This window comes from Lepisma saccharinum, chromosome 6 (genome assembly GCF_977018435.1).
Source record: "Lepisma saccharinum chromosome 6, izLepSacc3.1, whole genome shotgun sequence".
NCBI lineage: Eukaryota > Metazoa > Arthropoda > Insecta > Zygentoma > Lepismatidae > Lepisma > Lepisma saccharinum.
Genome location: NC_139234.1, coordinates 88,794,417 through 88,815,917, shown reverse-complemented (window position 1 = coordinate 88,815,917; position 21,501 = coordinate 88,794,417).

The following is a 21,501-nucleotide window of genomic DNA, read 5'->3' as shown; positions in this document are numbered from 1 at the left end:
TCAACGACTTTCTAAACGTTGCAACGTTGTGAGAAACACAAACGTTGAAACGTTGCGGTAAACGATATTGATGCATCCGATGGAACGTTGAAACGTCTATATAGGAACGAGAGAGATAGACGCAATTCTGGACGAATACTGCAAAAAAAAATAAGTTTCGTAGGAATTCCCTTGTAAATATGAATACCATGTTGCTGCCTTTTGGTTTCTGAAATATGTTAAATTATATTACATTGAATATCAATTAACTAACTAACTCTCTAGCCTTCTTGAATCCGAAAATTCATGGCTGCAGCAATATAATTTTTCCATTTGTCCTTATCCTGAGCAAGATTTATATATTCCATTCAATCTTTACCGATTTCTTTTTAGGTTCGCCTCCATCTTCGTTTTGGTCTCTTACCATCAGGTTTTCCCCAACAACACTCCTGTAAAATCTCCTTTATTCCTTTCTCATTCGTGCCTACTTAAGTATTCGTGATTTAATCATCAATCTAATAATACTTGGAAATTAACATAAATTATGTACTTCTAAATTATGTAAACTTCACCATTCACTTGTTTCTTTATCCCTTTTAGGCTGAAATATTTTCCTAAGGATCTTATTTTCAAATAGTCTCAATTTATGATCCTCTTTAAATATAAGAGACCAAGTTTCACACCCATATAATACTAGAGGCAAAATTACTGTTTTGTATATTTTTAACTTTTAGTTTCTTAGATATTAAACGAGAAGACAAAAGTTTATGAAGAAAATAGTAACATGCATTTCCTGAATTAATCCTACTTAAGAGACCTGTAGGAAGACCAAGACGAAGATGGAGGGACAACATTGAGATGGACCTAAAGGAAATCGGTAGGGATGGAAAAGAGTATATAGAACTTGCTCAAGATAGGGACAGATGGAATGCCTGTGTTGCTGCAGCCATGAACCTTCGGGTTTAAGAAGGCTAGGGAGTTAGTTAGTTAGTTAGTATGTCTCACTGCTACACGGAAAATCCTACAGGAGTTTTATTTTTCTTGGAAGTCTGAGATTCACCGAACCCCCATATAGTACTAATTATCTTCATCGTTGCGATATAAAAAGAGAAACATAAGTATTTGTGTTGTGAATAGAATAGCCATGTCACGGCTTTTTGATGTTATCTGTAAAAAAAACAAAAAAACATGAGGATCATGTCGGAAATAAACTTGTAGAGAGCGAGGCTTGCAGCATGAAGCTTCGAGGATGCCAGTTCCTAATTAGCTCCGTATTAACCAACTAATTCTTTTGCCTTCTTAAACCCGAAGGTTTAGCAACAAAAGCCTTCCATCTCTCAATTTTGTACTAATCACACAGCTGGAAGCTTGCGTGTATCACCCTCACTGTTTATTCAGCTCTTGACCTTAACTATTGATCATGCATTTTTATTGCATGTTTCCCATGTCAACACAAAATATATATTTTCTCTTGGATTAATTTTAACTATGATGATGAAAATTTAAGAAAGAGTAGAGAGAAAGAGAAAGAGAAAGAATACCATAACAAATAGCTTCTAAAATTTTAAGATATATCCTACCATATTCTACATATTCAACGAATTCATTTGATTACAATGCAACAACATTTTATTATTACGTCATATGTTTCAATATTTTCATAGTCATCCAAACGTTTGACAAAACATTTTTTTTTAGTTACGAAGATAGGAAGAGCAAAAAAAAAGTGGTTGAATAATTTCGAGAAGTATTTCTTAATAGGGGACAGTGTTTTTCTTTTTTTTTTCTTTCTTTCTTTCGTGTAACCACTATGTTATCGATAGGAACAGGGCAAGACCAACATTACCACTATGTTATTATATTGAAGGGGATTTTCCATTATCAATTGTGTTCACACACAAAACTTAGTACCTGTCTGCATCGATACCTAGATCAAAAAAATTCGAACCCCTTGTAACTTATTTAATTATTTACGCTTGTGCTTGTATTTGCTCTCTTCGGGTTTAAAAAGCCTAGAGAGTTAGTTAGTTGGTTGTTTCCCACTGCACTATTTCAATTTTTGAATAATCACATGTTAGTTATGAATGCATTGTTGACATCCTGTCTGATCATATATGTGTTTGGGCTGAAGCTCCGTATCTACCTGCAACATTTCTTTTCTTCTTTTTCTTGTTATCTGCTTTCTATATTTAACATTAGAAACAACACATTCCCATTAACAATATTTCATGTTATGCAAAACATTTAAGTTTATACACCATCAGAGGTGTGATTGCAACAACGTTACCACTACGTCATCCAACAAAAAGCCAAAAAAATATTTTATTGCTCAGGTCATTTTTTTTTAATATGTACAGCTATAGTGAACATAGTAACTTAAGCCCTCAGACTCGTAAACCAACAAATATACACCTCTGTTAACTGCCTTGTATTTGGGGAGGGGGTAGCTGTTGGTGCAATACACTTTGAAGTTTTGTTTTCTAAGTGCCACACATTAATTTCATCATAATTATCATTATTCATCCTCATCGTTGCCATTAGCCGAAATTGCCTCTTCCTTTTTACAAATTTTCGTACTGATATCGCCTTAGCAGATTAACAGAAATCGTCTAAAATTTCAACTCGTGACACCTCCCAATACCGTTGCAAGCTTATTTGTGATTGTTCCCCTCAATTATTTAAAGTACCTCACTTTCATATTCAAATACACTCAAGTAAAAAGGTTCATATCACATCAGTGATTTTAAATTGTATTCTTGGGGGGGCCACTTTCTAACATTGTTGCCTGATATTAAAATAAGCGAAAACACACTGCTATGCTTAATGAAAAAAAACATCCATTCATTGCCAGATTGTACACTTGTATAGGTCGAGGTTCATAAGCCTCGTCCATCTCATTCTAGGGACTGCATATTTTGTATACAGTTTATAGTGGAATCACAACACAGGTTGTTAAGAATATCGTCAGTAAATATGAGAATTCTTTCTGTGAAATTTCTATGCTGTTTAACCTAATAAAATTCGAATCCCTGAGAGAGCCAAGTACTGAGCTTTAGCATTCCATATTAGCAAAACCTTTATACGTACGTATTTATAACCTCAATTTACTAATAAGAAAATCCCCCTTAGCCAACCAATTAGCACATTTATATGACCTTCTATAGAGGGAGAGGACATGACATTTCCGAGCCGGTATTATTGATGTGACATTCTTAACAAGTTAATGCACATATATATATAGCTGTAAGTGTATCAATCTTTATGCAAACACTTAGGAATGTTTGGAATTCAAACAATTCTTGTGACAAAACAAATAATTAGGAAATTCTTTTTAACCAAACAATCAACACAAATTTCTCTTTTTTTATAGAGAAAAAAGAAGAGCATAACATCCCCGAGACAGTATTATTGATGTAACATTCTTAACAAGTCAATGCCTTAATGTTTACACACATACATAAGCGCATCAATCTCTGCACAACCACACACACACACATATACAAGAATATTTGGAATGGAAAGAATTCTCAGAAAATTCCCCTTAGCCAAGCAATCAGAAAACAACACACGTCTAATAATTTGTTGCATAATATTGAATAATAATTTGTTGCACAACATGATGCAATAGAAGTACACCAGAAGTAGACGTGTATGTGTATGTGTGGGTAAATATATATAGGTGTGGGTGTGTGTGGGTGTGTGTGGGTGTGTGTGGGTGTGGCTCATATGAGCATCTTGGATTAGTTTTAAGTGATGCCAAAACAATATCGAAAAAAAACACCATATTTTTAACAAATTTATAAACAACAATTTGGCAAATTCAAGTTTAGCCACATCAATCTGAGGGGGGTCATACTTTCTATGAAGCTTTTTTTTTACAAAAATCGTAGGTTATACACAGTAGCAATAACATTTTATAGACATTTTGCCTTAGTTTTAAGTATTTCTATACAGTCAAAAATACCTCTTCATTTCTCAAAAACCTCTTCCTTTCTCGCACCAGTAGTACCACCAATTACACTACCTAAATGACAATAGTTAAAGACATATTTTAGCGAATTACGCCGGCATAAGCTAAGTACGTGTTGCTAGAAGGCCTTCGTCGTTGCAAGTCACCTAACCCATTCACTAAGAAATAAGAAAAAAAAATATTGACGTACTGAAAAAAGTTGACTTGTTCACCGAGTTCAGATGTTTACTCATTGATGACTCCGTCGTTGTCGTCTATCAAAAACCTAAGTACCTTGGAAACAGTGAGAGTTATCGAAAAATCTCCCCTTGTCGATTTTTTTGGTGACGTAGAGTAGGCGTAGAAAGGTCGGGTTTAGTGCGTCGGTCGAGTTTCGGTGTCCTCTGTCCACTCATACCAAAATAAACATAGGTCGTCATAGAACCAATTTTTCATCAATCAAAAATTTTCAAAGTCCACAGCGTTAAAAAAAATCTTAAATTGCAAATATCTCGAAAATGGTAAGAGTTATCGAAAAATTATATCGAAAAACACCCCCATCCGGTATCGTTAGATACGCCCCTGTCGATTTTGGAGGTGTAGAATACGTATACCAAGTTTTAGATGTCCTGGGGTCAAGGGGTAAGAAGTTAACCCACCCTCCAAAACCTTTGATCACTCATAACGTTTGAACGAATAGTCGTAGAAAGGTCGGGTTTAGTGCGTCGGTCGAGTCTCGGTGTCCTCTGTCCTCCCATACCAAAATGAACATAGGTCGTCATGGAACCAATTTTTTTCATCAATCGAAAAATTTTTCCAAGTCCTGCGTTAAATTGCAAATATCTCGAATTTTTGACAAACAGAGGTCGACATGACCAAGGATGATTACCTAAAACTTTACGAAGCGCTCTCTGCTTACAAGCGCGTGGCCGAGGGAAACGTGGACATGTACTACACGCCCAGCGAATTCAAAACCCACAGACCCATGTTCGTCATCAACACGACGAAGCGGAAGCAGGTGGTGGTCAATGATCGCACCAACATCAAGGTCGTCTGCGAGTTCCACGACGCGCTGCCCGAGGATACCGTGTGCAGTGTCATCCTGGTTGCCAAGAAGTCCTTCATCCATGACGTGAAGAACGAGAGGGTCACGGAGCAGTTTTAAAAAAAATTCGTAAAAAAAAAAATTGCCACATACTAAAAAAAAATCAACACATTTTTTTAGGTTATATAAAATATAATGTAAGTTAGTTCGGTGTGCAAATTAAAAAAAATGATAGGTTAAGTTATATCACTGAAGATCGTAAAAAAATCGTAAGATAGGTTAAGTTATATCACGTAAGATCGTGATCGAGTGAGGCTTATGCCTTACAAGAGCAAACCATTAAGGCGAGCCTCACCGAGCCTCACTTCGAGCCTCACTTTCGGTTTCAGAACCGGTCCATAACCACTACTCTAAAGTAGGTCAAAGCACGTAGAGGCTCTCGTGTAGTTTAGCACGTAATAAAATGAATAGGTTAAGTTATATCACGTAAGATCGTGATATACCTACCAAGTGTGAGTGGGGAAAAAAGGGAAATTTTACTAAAACATCGCTAAACGCTAAAACATTGACAAAAAATTGTCAAAATATGTCAAAAACTGATATTCAATTGATAAAAAAAGAGGCTACAAATGCATACCTACAAAGTGTGGCGTAGAAACAACCAATATACACTACTCCTTCCAAATCCTCTCCATGCATTCATAAATAAATTTTGAAAAAGAACATTGACATAAGACTAAAATGTATTAAGGTATTAACATAAGGCGTAACTTAATTTCATAGATTATGTTATTGTTACTCAAACATAGAATTCGCAATAGTAACTTTTTACTTTTACTTCGTAGTATAGTTACTACGTTAACGTAATAATACAAAGTACGTGTGAATACTTTTTAAGAGTACCAAAGACTGAAAAGAAGCGTACCTGATCTGCACAATATCCTGAAACAGCATTAATAAATTTTGGTGCCATGTGCTACCTTGTGAACACCTGTAAATGCAACTAATTGCTTTAACCATCATCTTCATACAATTGTTACATTTCTTTGACTTAGATGAAACTCATTATTAACATCAATTGAATAGTAGATAAAGAGAGAGAACAGGCTATTTCCATCAATATTTTATACTTCCGCATTAGCATTATCACAGTTAGTACTGAAATGATGCTTGGTTTGTTTCCCTTAAACATTTCACGAAATACAAACGTTTACTTAAAACTACATTTTTTTCCTTTCAAAGTGTCATGACAACACACTAGTTCTACAATCTTAAATTCGTAACAGGTTCCCTTGATTAGAGAAAAGTAGCAAGCCAAAAGCAATAACCTCCTTCTTCGGCCGTTACTCTCTGAAGCATTCAAAGAATGCTAAGTCAGTATCAAATATATCTTCCTGGTTGATTATAAATAAGTTGCTGATCAACGGGTATTAGGGAGCAATAACCAGGTGGTGGAAGAAAGGATAATTTAGAGTGTAACGGGCGACGTGGGGGCTTTTGCTTTGGATCGAGGAACGAGACAGATCGGGGAGCTTGAGCGAGTCTGCATAGAGCACTTCTAGGAGTTTTTCTCCGAGGATTTCTTCATCATCGAATAGACAGGTAATATCCTTCTCTAACCATGTTGATCTAAACTGGAAGATATAAACCCAAATTCTTAGTGTTGTGCCATTTCAAGTGTGAAAAGTAACCTCTCGCCTATTACCATCAAGTTATCTGCCAAAGGGCGAGTGCTCACTAGTGAGGATTAATAAATGACGAAGCTACATCACCCAAGCATAATGGTTAGGATTCTGGTAACATCCCAACGAGCAACAGTTCGTTACGAATTGAGTAATTTTCTTAATCTTTATTTTATATTACATATTTGAATTCTAAGACAAATTTAAAATATCAAAATATTTTCAGTTTCATCTTTCCTCTCCTCCTAAGTTTGTATGACGATTATCAGTTTGTGTTAATGTGTGCTTGCATAACAAATTCTTATTAAATGTTATTCTAAAAAGTTATAACTCAATATGTGTGGAATTTATGCAGCAACCTGTAAAATACTGACAATAGAAAATAAAATACATATTAAATCAATATTTAGTTACTTTAATAATCAGGACCTCTTATTTGCATTTTTAACATTTGCATTTACATTAACATTTACATCAACACACACGAGGAAGTTAACACGCCAATTTAGATACAATTGAATACAAAATCGAATCGAAGCTTGCAACAAAGAACTAACCGGTTCAATTGTTGAATATGCATAATAGTACATTTCTTATACACATTTATTTGTAATCAAGGGGTCCCGGGTTCGATACCCGGTGGAGGCACAAGTGGTTCGGATCCCACTTTAAACTGTAGGTCCAGTCCCGATTAGCCTTACTGTGCATAAAGTGGACTTAAAACACCAAATCAATCAATCCAACTTATACACATTTATTTAGTATCAGCGGACGTGTGTCTGTGTAGTTCAGTGTATGATTTGAATCAGTGAAATTCAATGTATGATATTGATTGATTTGCTGTTTAAGTTCACTTTATGCACAATGAGGCTAATCGGGACTGGACCTACAGTTTAATGTGGAATGTGACACCACCTGGTATCGAACCCGAGACCCCTTCATTACAAGGCAACGATACCACCGCCGCGCCATCGGGGAGACCCTTCATGTAAGATATGCATGGGCTTTTATAAAGTCAGTCTCTCACAACACTTCCCCATCGACTTCTAGCTTCCTTACTTAAGGACCTTGTGAGCCCTTTCTCTACTTCAGTTCCCGACAGAATTAGAAACCGTCTCTAAATCCATCCTTGATACCATAGAACACACTGGCCAGCTGAAATAGCAATAAATGTTGAACAGTTTATTTCAAGGCAGCTTTCTTTCTTGCAATGCAACTATATGAATGACTGAAGAGAACATTTTATATGTATATTGTATGAAGTCTCCACTAATTATTGTTGTTTTATATAGGGTAGACCAGGGCTATATCGATCATTTCATATTGAACAGTACAAAAAAAATTGAAAAAAACCTTTCCTCCCATAACTGTTAATTTATTCTGAAACACCATTCTTTTGGCTACAAAAGTGCACAATTTAAAAGTATATGTTTATATTTCTGATAGTTGTAAAAATGGAAAAACTGAAACACTACACATTGCAAGATTTTCCTAAACTACGAGGTAATTCTGATCATTGACGGGGCTATTCTGATCACTTGCAAAATCACATGTCTAGATACATTTTCCACAAATGAATTGTATCTTACCAAAGCCCCGTCACATATGTATTTCATGAAACCAAATGTTCCATTGTTGACATCGTATCCAGTCACCTTTAACAGCACTTTCGTTGGAGTAGTACAACTGACCGCAAGGGATATTGTCTTCATCGTTACCGATATTCTTAATTTGCTGTCTTTTATTCATTTTCTTCCCTACAGGCGTATGCTCGCCAGATAGCATGCTCCCACTTTTCTTCAACATCGTTTTGTCTTTTCTGACTGTTTGGTGAGAGATGGGATTAATTCAGAGAATGGTGAAGTGGAAGAGGATCGTAATGATCGTAAAAGTCCCAAAAGCCGATATTTCTTTCATTGGTTGGCTACATTGCGCTATACAACTTTGGCGCCACGAACGTGTATGACTAACAACTAATATACCTGCCCCGTTGTTACATATATAGTTACCCACTTACTAATAATAATGTGGCTGGTACAGCTTACGTTCTGAAGCTTATCTGTTTAACTATGCGAAAATGCACATTCAGAGTACATACCTTGTTTCCAAAACCATTTTTTTACAGGCACATTAATTTACAAACAGCAGCAATGTCGTGTAGGTTCTCTTTCTCCACTGATGCCATGCAGTTTGTCAACCCAAGCATTAACAATGCGCTAGGATCGAATATTCTTTCGTCGATCGGAATAGCCCCTTGGTCGAAATAGCCCCGGGCTACCCTAAATAGTCCGCATGTCCAAATTTCCTAAACTGTGATGTGATACTGATATTTTGTTTTCCCAACCGACACGAATACTATTTTGAAGTGAGCAGCCACATATGTTGGTTGCAACAAATAGTCTGTGCTATGTGTAGCACAACAGTAAAAATATCTGTTGTATTGTAATGATATATATATAAATTACGAATTGTAATTATTGCTTCATTGCGTTCAAAGTAAAACTCACATTAAGTGTATGTATCGTAATTAAGGTAGCTTAATGTAAACACCACAGTTTTCTAATTTTGAATATTGTTGTGAAGGTTCTGTAATTTATTATACTCTTTGGGGAATGAAATTCACAACTGTACGGAGAAGGGATTCATTAGAAGATGCAGCCTCTATGGTAATATACGGGTAATGCAACTTTATACTAGTGTGTCCGTAAAGTGGTATATCAACTTGAAATTGCATATGTTATACACTTACATTCACTGCTACAGGCTACATATTCTGCATTTTTCAACAGTGCCAATGTAATTATCTGATTCTTTTTACAGAAAACATTATTTTCACCTTTCTTCGACACTTATTAGCATCTAAACTTGTCAAGTGGTAGCTACATCGTGTTTGTGCAGTCGCCATTTTTAAAGATGTGTTTTTAAGGATCGTGTGAGACCTCTGTTACTGCCTTCGCGTGGAAAGGGACGTACAAAATCTTCTGGTAGTTACCAGTTGGAAGTCAGTCGGCAAGTGAGTGTCGTGTGACACTGGCTTAAGGATTCATGCAACGAAACACGACCATTCAAGTTCAAGACTTCTTTCTTTAGGTTGGTTTTCCACTTTTCTAGGTGGATTTCAACAGCGAGAGTAAGTACATAAAGAAATGACTTGGCTTGTGGTACAGTAGGATCCACGAGTATTACCATGAAAATTGTCCATCGCCATGTTCGAGCACTTTATTAGACCCAACAAGAGCTTCAATAATTAAAAGAAAACTCTAAACAAGCTGTTGGCAACTTCTGCACCAGCATACAAAAAAATCCATCGCTTGGAAACACGTAGGATGTGTGAGAAAATTTAATGAAAATAATCATGGACAATTTGCCGAGCAATGCTAGTGGACCCCACTGTACGCAATTTAAAAGTACGGATATTCGAACTCATTCTTTCTGGTTTCAGAGGAGTTGATGCTCTAACCGTGAATCTGAGTGACGTAATTTAAACATATTTGTTACATAGAATGAATATCACAACAAATAATTAACACAAGAAAAGCCAGTGCTATTTGTAAGATAAAGTATTTCTAACTAACTCTCTAGCCTTGTTAAACCCGAAGGTTTATGGCTGGAGACTTCTATCTGTCCCTACCCTGGGCAAGATCAGTCTAATCTCTTCCATCCTTACGGATTTCCTTTAGGTCCATCTCGACGTTACCTCTCCATTTTCGTCTTGGCCTTCCTGCAGGTCTCTTACCATCAGGTTTCCCAACAAGAATCATGTAAACTCTTATTTCTTCTCCCAATCGAGGCACATGGCCTGCCCACCTTAGTCTTCTTGATTTTATCATTCTAATACTATCTGGAGAGGAATACTAACAAAGCAGTTCTACATCATGTAAAATTCTCCACTCACCTGCCTCCTCATTCGCTTTAGGTCCAACATATATTTCTAAGAATTTTATTTTCAAATACTATTAAGTTATATGTTTCTTTTAACGTAAGGGAACAAGTCCATATTATACTACAGGCAATATTACTGTTCTGTTTATTTTAACTTTTCGATTCTTATTTGTTTATGCCAGAAGATAAAAGAGAGAAGTAACACACATTTCATGAATCTAGTCTGCTTTTTATTTTGTCTGATACAATTTTCATTTGTTGAACGAATGAATTAGTGAAAGACATAAATTGTAGGCTCATTAATGTATAAACTCGTGCTAAAGTTTTAGCTCTCTATTTGAAATTTCGTTATTTTATCCTCGCATGGTGAGAGCAGGAGAGATACATTAATAGGTTTCATACCACGAGTGCAAACGAACGTGGCAAGGTCTGAATTCATACTTTGATAAACTACTATATACATTTTAAGTAAATGTGCAAATTTAAATAATTAATTTAATGGGATTCTGGAAGGATTTACGGTATAACTACAGAACCACAGACTTAACGCATGTCTACTTGTGCCCAGCCCCTTTTGACTAAAACCAAAACAGTTGAGAATTCCAACAGCTTGAGATATCGCAATGCATAATTGAGGACTATAAGTGGTAAACGTTGTAAGTGCCATCAGCCCGTACGAACATTCACACTAGAGCCATTTTACACGCCCTTTGAACTACGTAGAGGGCTACCAGCCACTTTCCACGTTTACCACATTATCAAGCATGACACATTTCACAGTTTAACGTGAAAAACAGTGTTTGAATTCTTGTGGCACTTCCAGCGTTTACCAAGTTTAGTCTTCAATTATAGTATACGAGCACAAGACTGTAAAGACCATTGTTAGCTACCATAACACACTCGAAATAAATTTTGTTCCAGGTATTAAGTAAGTAAAATTTTACTGAAATATGCCATTTGAAAATTGTGTGGTGTCCCTAGGATGGCCTTTTCATTAAGGAAGAAAATTACTTATTTTGTATGATAAACATGAACGTGTTTATGCACAAGAGTAATGGACTGAGAAAACCAGCAAAGATGCATTTGAAAAACTTGAAGAAATATCTAAACTGAAATTGAATGCGATTTATACTTCTTATTGTACGGTCGGAAGCTATTGAAATGATTGAAGTATTGGACTGAAGTTTTAGCTGTACACATATTATTGTTTTCAATGCAAAAACGAACTTGTTCATTTTCATGTGGAAACATGGTATTTTAGTTTGTTAACATAGAATAATGTGCAAAATTGATTATATTTAATGAAATTAATAAAAAAAAGCATTGTAGTATTTAGAACAAATAGACACTATGAAAAATTTGTGTATTTGGACCTTCTGTGTTTCTTGAATCGCATACACCTGCCACTAAATATGACAAGTAATTTACTCATACAGGAAGTCTGACTGAGGAACTAGGCATTGAGAAAGAGCTTCAAATTGAAATTGGCATAACATGTACGTATTCATTAGAAACAGCACAGTAGCTCGATATTTTGCACCCTAAGCAGGATTGTGGTTCGGCGACCACACCATCCCCAGTAAGGTTGAGATCTCCCTGCATTCACACCCTGTATGTCTGCCTAGGTCACGGTACGATGAACAGGTCACATAATTACATTTCGGTTTTTTAAACATCACGTTCGTCAATTTGGAATTTTAAGATACTGGTAGGTAAAGTGTTAAAAATAATGGGAATAATGTACTGATATGATAGAATCACATATTTGAATATTAAATATGAACAAACAATGATGCGTACGTTTAGAACAAAATGGAAATTTAAGATAAAGCTCGACAACGCAGTACTTGGGTGAGGAGGGGAAGAGAAAATTGTTTTATCGATCTAGAAAATCGGCGCCTATGTTTGCATGTACTCTATGAAAACGGATACATGCAATCGTTGCGTGTCTAAGCACAGAGGCGTGTCGTGGCTTCAATATTCCATTCTGGTTATGGTTGGCGTGCGGAGACTTCTGCTCACGTTGCTCAACACTTCACAATGTACCCTTCTCACATTATATATTCCCTTTCGTTCTCATGCGCGTCAAATTACAAATGATTTACTTATTTATCTCCTTGCATTATAAATGCCCAGGTCTATCCAGGTGTATTAATTTTATAGTTTCTGAGTATCCTAACTATTAATGGTAGTGTTTTACATATTATTTAAACATTTAGATATTCTAATAGAAACTGTTTCTAAACACAGGAGCATGTCGTAAGATCTACGTTTCTTTTCACACAATAATTGATTGATTTGGTATATTTTACTTAAATTTTTATGCCACTTTTTTGGCTGATTTGCGGAGTGATGATATGATGAAATTGATGAATGGACACTCACAAACATCCATGATCAAGCCTGGAATCGAACCCGGGACATCTGGCGTCATAGCGCGATGCCCTTCTCAAAGAGTAGGCAAGCTTCACTGCATACTGTTAAACAAAAACAAGGTATCATTCTAAAAACACTAAGATTGCTGACCAAGGCAGTTTATTAAGATATAAAAACACTTCACATGTAACGTTTCAACCCTGTATTGCGAACGCATACGTCACACCACAAATATTTCAAACTACGTATTATATTAACATGCGGTGTTGGCGAGTGGGTGCCAAAACTGGGAGGAACAAGGGCAGTTTACTTTCCCTTGCTAGATGAGGTTTCTCATGTTGCGGCAGCAAAAGAGGCAAAAAGTGTGAAGGGCAACTTGCCCCCACGACCACTTTGTGAATATGTGTTATTTTCAGTTTCATAATTGATGTTTGTGTTTATAATGATGTATTAGTCATCCTTTATTTTTATCAGTTTTTATTTACCTACGTATATTTACTCACGTTCATGTTAAATCATACAGGTTTGTGTCAATAATGTGTGTACGATTTCCTATTTAAACGTTCATTTTTACTTGTAGAATCTAAATTTATGTTGGAAATATAAAAATTATTCCATTGCATTTATTTTTTTCCCTTCTGCTTCTATTTCTTTATGAAACTTCGATTCGAGTGAAAATTATTTTCTTCGTTCCTGAACATTTTGTTACAGATTCCAGTTGATGGGAAATTGCATTCAATTATGCCTCATTTCATTCGTACTTAAGCACCAGAAAAAGACAATGAGGGTTAGGAAGTATACCGTATAGCAGATTCATTAGCTAAATACGCAGCTGAAGAATCAATTCGGCGAATGCTTAAGATTAAATTTTCTTCAAACGCACAAGAGTTATTGCTAAAACCGAATTATTGAAAAGTTGGCAGAAACAATGGTCAACTACAGGGAAGACTTAAATGTATAGTATTCAATTGAATCACATTTACCTAAAGAACTTTGGCATTGAAATATTACATTTTCGAGAAAATGTTTTAGCAACCTTTTTGGATGTCGGCTAAACTACACTCCTGCCCTCGCAACTGAAGGAAAACTTGATCACATTATATTTGAATGTCGTCTCAATGTAAATATGTGTGATTATTTCTTAAGACAAATAAACAAAGGAGGATATCATGGGGCATAGGCTTTGTCAAACTTTTGAATAATATCACTATGAAAATAATATGTATACTTACCAATTATATTAGAAGATAAAATATTTTATCATAAAATATGAAATTATAAACTTATGTAATGTAAAAACAGGTTTAACTGTTTCATAGCCGAAGAGCTAAAACTGTTAATGCGTTAGGTTTCGAAAGAAATAAAGATTCTTCCGGGTTGAATTAGTATTTTCTCGTGTCTGTCTACAAATAATATTTAATACTTCCTTACTGTATGAGCTACACGTCAGTACACTAATTTCCACTTGGGATCATCTACTCCCAGAAATCAAATCTGAATAACCCTTGTGTGGCAGTCAGTAAGTTTTTCTTTATTTTACCCCATTTTTTTACTGCTTGGGCCAATTGTGATGATGAGAAAGGATGAGGATCGAATGAAATAAATTATGATCACCATGGCTGATCAAGGTTCGAACCTGAAACCTCTAGATCCATAGAGTCTTACGCTGACTACTCCATCACAGAAGCCTGTAACAATAAAGGCAAATAAATAATATTATAATTGAAAGCACGCAATCATTCTGGTACTTTATATTCATTCTAGTTATAAAGTAAGTAGCACTTGGAATTGCAATAAATCATACGAGTATTTGGCAGCAGGAATCAAATTACACCACACACTTTGAATTAGTCGCAATCTATGTTTGTAGAAATGCACTATTGATAGTGTTCTAAATAATGTTAAGATGCTATTTGTTTCTTCCAGTGTATGACACCAACATTACATCAAATTCAAAGCGAAATATATAACAGGAAGGAAATAGTAATTGCTTGTTTAGAGTCAACCTCATCCTATTCTTTTTTAACATTTGAACACAGAAACTATTTATGTATAGACCAAGTTTCTCTAAGGGCGCGCGACTACTAAGAGTGTGCAGCTTGATTTTTCAAGGTTGGCAGCATTGCAGGACGCTGCCATTTAGTCATCAGAACGCTGCACAAGTTGACTGTGTACACGTCGTACCTGGTGTATATTTCTGTGTTTTCTGTGAGATTATCGGTAAATTTCTGTTTTTTGCCTGTTCACTGTAATATTGAACTCTCGCATTTTAAGGACCATGATCTGTAAATTGTAATAATTTGTTTTAAGTATGGTAATAAGTCTGAGTACACACCACAACGTCGAACATCAGACATATGTAAGAACGATCTCCTTGCATGCTGCTGCTCTTCGTCGATGAATTCGGAACCTTGTCTTGTTCCTTTAAGAGTATGCAGTGCATGGAGAAGTCAGAAGATCAGAAGTTCTCACATCTTCACCGTATAGAAACTCACTTCTAGCATCAACTACCGGGACTTTGCCAAAAAAACGGAACGACACAGTGACAACTGAACCAGTGCCTCCAAGGAAAATTGTGCAACCTCCTGATGATTCAACTCCATCAACGTCAACACAAGAAAGTTTCTTCTGCCCTGGGTGTGATGAACACTGTGTGGAACCCATAACTGAAGACTGTGTTCAGTGCGTAGCTTGTATACAATGGTGGTGCGAAGCATGCACAATATGTGTTTTAGTGCAAACTGTTTGTCGATGTAATTATTTCTTCAGCTTCTGTGAGGTTGCAAAGTGAAGTGCGTACTCTTACAGGATTTTCCCCTACCCCAATGAAACCCTAATGCAGTGGTTTACTGAAATGTCTTAAAACTTACTTCTTCTTTAATTTAAATTTTCTTTGTTTGATCTTGTAAGCAACCACTTCAGCCGCAAAAGCAACAGTTGACAAACCACACCCAAGTATCAAGATATAAAAGTAGGCTTTCACGTGTTCCAGACGCAATGCAACGAATTCCCCGCAGGGCTCTGAGCAGTGGCCTCGTGGCTTGGTCTCCCTTTGGAAGTCCTGCAGGAACTTGATGACCAACCCACTCGCGTGCATCCTCTGCAGAATGACGTTCACCCGAGGCACGATCACGGATCTCTTTGCGAAACCAATCAGCATGAAGTGGTTGCCCAAGTTTTCGTCTATGATGTGGAACTTCGGTGGGCAGCTCAGGCAAATGTGGAACAGGCTTCCGATGTACATCTCCGAAGCCTTCGCTGCTATTGCAGCCATCTGCTTCCTCCCAGTGGCTATGTCTCCCATGAACTCCATGTATGTCCGCTCCGTGTGCTGGAATTTCTCAAACAGCGACCACGATATTGGATTCGACTTGTCGTACAGAAACATCCTGAAGAATCTCACCCCTTTTATGGGCAAACCGGAAGCATCTAGCTCCCCCAGAGTGTTAATGTCCGCGTAAAACTTGGGGGTGGTCATGACGCTCAATATACCAGCCTGTAGCAGCGTGGCAATGATCAGGCAGAAGTAGACCCAGAAGAAGAATATTATTCTCATGGAGTTCTTAGTTGGGTGTTCCACTGACACTTGGAGGAATGTGGAGAATAATATAAGATAAACGGGATGAAATTCATTCCCTCTGTTCAGCGAACTTCTCTGAAGGAGCTTCGTGAAAAATAACACGGCTAGAAATGTGACTCCGATAGAGGCCCAAATTGTAAGACCAAAGAACAAAATTAACGACAGCCATATTGGCATCTTCTCGCCTTTGGGGATCATAACGGACGTTTCAGAAAAGTCTATGAAAGTTGAGAAATCCATGAACCCCCATCTCTCTGGGAGAATGCCGAGTTGGGTAAACGCGAAATCAGCTCTGTTGTAAGCAAGATCTCCTATGACGTGTGTCCAAGTCCCGTTCTGCAGCCTCTTTCCGTAATACGACTTTTGGTGGATTATCAAACTCTTCGTGGTGTAATTCATGATCTTGCTTAAAGCTACAAAGATTTTGGAGAAGTATCCGCTGTTTACGTATTCTCCGTTGTCAAGTTTTCGTATTGAAAAATACGGCAGAAGATCATACTCCACGCTCGTGGTTTTCAGCGTGTAGCCACGTAAGTTCCTAGTCTTGTGCGGGTCGTTAGCCAAAATAAATACTTCCTTCGCCAGATGTAGAGTTTGCAAGGAAACATCTTCCATGTACATCTCATTCAAGAATGGATTGTATGTCGCTACAAGAACGCTGACAGGTGACTTATTTTGAATCTCATAATTATCTCCATGTGCAACGTACACTATTGAAAGTCTTATGGTACGAAGTGCCCAGAAGTCCTCCAGCACCTCTCGGACACCCTCCTGTATGTACACATCTTTCAAAACGAAAACAAGAATTTGAGCTTTATTGTTCCAGAAGTATGACCACCATTTGTTTTGCAACCAATCTAAAAACTCCGTAACGTCATTTGTTAAACAAATGAGTAAATAGGTCTCAGATACTAGATCGGCATTCACTGTTATGTTTTCTTCAGGCATTAGCTGAGCGTCAACGGTTACAACTGGGTATTCTTCGGGGCTTAACTTTTCCAAGGACACAAAGCTATTAACATCTTCCACTCCTGTGTAAATCACTGCAATGGATGACAACTCATCAGACATCTCTAAATTCAGGACAACAATCTGATGCAACAGTTCCTTGTAGTAATCCCCGTGCAACGCTTTCCTCTTCAATGCATTTTCAAAGCCGCTCGTAGCAACTGCATTAAAGGAAAATAACTGCAATGATATGGCTATCGTCGCCACCATTAAACAATGCATTTCTCTAAGCTGTTTTTGCATTAATCAGGCTGAACTGCAAAGATACAAAAATATGTCTTACATATAAACACATAATACAGTATTATTCAAATAGCACTAAAACATAATAAACAACACTGTGTCACGTTGAACAAGTTTTCTAAGCTAGACAGGAATATCTCTTCCTGAGTGTGGAAATTGAAATTTCCAAGCGTTGATGAATTCAGGTATACAAGATGCACAGGAAATATGTGCATTTGAAATGGATAATTTAGCAATGTAATTGTTTTATTAGCCTTCATGCGGGCGCGCCTTTTTTTAAACACTAGTGGGCGCGGGGCGGTAATCTACCGCCACCTCGTTTTCACGTATTTTACCGGTTATATCTCACCATAAACCTTTGTAATCGGGGATATTTTTAATAGAATCGTGAACACACATATTTAACCATGAAAACATTTATTAAAACTTGATCAATATATAAAATAAAGTGCAATATTCATTGAGGTTTTTAAACTCTCTCACAGCACACAATTTATTTTATCTTACAGCAGGAACTAAAAATATCACTCAGTCTTTTAAGTATTTAGGTAACAAAAGTATTCAACATTGAAAGAGAGTAGTTATTCGTCTCACTAATTTAATCAAGTAACATAATGTTGTACTAGGTATATCAAAATAGGAAGGAATTCATTACACAATCAATAATAGATGCATATCTCCATAAATTATAAAAAAGGAACAAAAAACAGTCACATGAAAGTAGCGTTATTATAATTTTGTACTAAGTACATCAAAATAAGTAAAATATTGCACTATTCATCATCTGATTTGGATGAATCATTACTGAGGCAATTAACACATGTTGGTACTGAATGTGATTTACATACACTTTTGTTACAATTACTACAACGTAATTTAGTTATGTTGTTCTTTTTTGAACCGCAAATGTAACAGAAACTTCGTCTGTTTGGATTCACAACCTCATTGCTGGTAGTTCCTTGTTCTCGATACTGGGTTAGAAAAATTTCCAGATCTTTGGGAAGTGTATTCACATTTGCTCGTTGCCTCAGGTTTTCTTCCATCAGTTCCAGTGCCAACTCAAAAATATCCTTCCGCCGTCTAAAGGATTTCAATGGATTATTCATTTCATATATCCTCATGGAATTTATCCCAGCAATATCGAGGTCTCGGAAGAAAATTACCATTGGCCACCTTTGTGTTCTTTTGGATGTCGTAATCCGCGAACACATCAGATCAACGGTGTCGACCCCTCCTTTTGTGGCGTTATAATCCATTATCTGCACTGGCTTGCCTGTTTCCTAATCTATTTCGTGTCCATCGTGCAATGTTGACAAAACCAAAACTAACTTCTTTTTGGTAGCATACGAGATCAAAGTTGCGACGTCGTTACACCCAAATAAATGATGGCCAGGGACGAGGTTGGGATTTTGTTTCACAAATTCGGGCGGAAGTTCAGCTTTATTGCTTCTCAAAGTCCCAAGGAAAGTCAAGCCAACCGATAACAGATGTTCAGCCAAGGGGTAACTACTAAACCAGTTATCTGTTGTAACGTTACGACTACTTTTTTTCAATGGATCACACAAATTGGTCACTATATCAAATGGCTTGTTGGAGGTTGAGCTGTAGGGGCCAGGTCTCTGGGTTCCACAATAAATCATCATATTATAAGTATAATATGTCTGAGAATCACATACACAATATATTTTCAATCCATACTTTGAGGGCTTATTCGGCATGTACTGTATAAAACTACATCAACCACGAAAAGCCACCAGCATTTCGTCGATGGTTACACTTTCACCAACATTGTAGGTTCTTTGACAATTTGCTACAAAGGCTGTCTGAAAGTCACGTATAGGAGCTAATTTATCGGTAGCAGATCGCACTTGACGAGAATGTATGTCGTCAAAACGAAGAGATCTTAGCAACATTCGAAACCTGCGTTAACTAAAATTAGCCCGCAAAATAATCAAACCAGTCCCATTTTTTGTGAAAAACTCGGAAATATCTGCGCGGTTTCCACGTTTGACTGCCATCAAGAACAAAGCTCCAAAAACTGCTTTTATTTCTGCTCTTGAGGTGGACCTGTAATCCCTGTCCCGAAAGCTGGTGCTAGACATATTTTGCCTTTCAGTCTTTCGTTGAGCAATGTGTATATTAGTGTATTTGACAATGTCATCGATCATTTGTGGAGAAATTAGTGTCAGAAAACATTCGAGCCTTGTTTGACATTTTCTAGCTTCGCCTTTGGGACCCGGAAGAGTTTTTATAATGTTTGCAGACTTAGTTTTAGTGGTTTGTGTGAGAGGTTTGTTTGCCCAAATCGTATCACCATTCTTTCCGATGTAAAATCTCAAACCTAGACTTTCGTCGTCTTCTTCTCCCTCCTCCAGACTCTGGTTGTCGTCTTCCATTGCCTCTTCTAACTCTTCCTCGGTGTCACTGTTGTGGGTACCATATTCAACAAATTGGGGTTCGTAATCAACATCATCAGGGAAGTCCACTTCGTCCTCCTGAACTCCATTAGCTTGATCTTCCTCGTCCAGTTCGAGGAGGATTCTTCGAACATCTTCAGGGTTTGTGAAGCGTGCCCTGAAAAAGTGGAAAAAATAAACACACTTTTTCTAATATGGGAAAAAACATAATTTTACCTACTGTAAGTATATTTGGTATGAAAGGTAGTACCTACAATAATTATTGGGTAGGTAGGTCCTAACTATTATACTGTCATTATTTTGTTATAATGAATAATTGGTAATGCTTGGGAGAGAGTCATATAATAAATGAATAATAAAGAAGATGAAAATTATGAGAGAAAAACATGAAATTGACTTTAGAACGAATGTAATTTTGGTAAAAAACTCTTGGTGATAGCACATAATAATTGTGATCCTGTTGGGCCCTAGTATGGTGCAAAGCACTGTAAAACTATAGTTTATTATTTCTTATACTCGTACATGCAATAAAACAAGAAAAAAAGCGAAATTGAATACTCACATTTTTTTCGAAAGGTCGGAGAAATTGTCCCAGTACCGGGTGCACGGCGGTAGATTACCGACTACCTCACCCTTCCACCTTTTGATGATGACTAGCACGCGCGATATGCCGATCCGACAAGTGACTTCAGTGCCATATTGCGTAATATAGAGTAAATAGAGAATACAAATACCTCCCGCGCTTCGGGACACTCGTAGGCTGTAGATATTCCTGTTTTTGTGCCATGGGCGGTAAACTACCGCCTACGCGCCCGCATGAAGGTTAGTTATAAAAATAGCCACACAAATCTTTTAATATAATAAAAAACTACTTGATAATTCTTTCATTTCCTACAGGTATCATTCCAGAGTATTTTATTTCTGTTGATCTATATGTTTCCTCCTCCGTAGTCGAGCGGGTTAAGGCGTTCACTCGTCTTGAGATCGTTCGATGCGGGACGGCGTAGGTTCGAATCCGGCTCTGGTCGGAATTTATTCGGCCTACGTATAGGGCCGGTGGCAACCCACCATCGTGAGGAAATTGGGGAGCTCCGAATGAGTGAGCGGTAACCCGGTCGAGAAGACCTACAACGGCTGGGGGTTCGTCGGGCTGACCACCTGTCACCCCAATACTGGTCTAAGGCCTCCAAGCTATAACTTTGCGGGACAACTATTAAACTACAGATCGCAGCCGAAATCGCTGTGGAATAAACTTAAAATGTTCGGCGTTGGGAAAAATTATGATAGTAATGAAATTGTTGGCATCTCCACAGAAGAACTAAATGGCCACTTCCAAAACG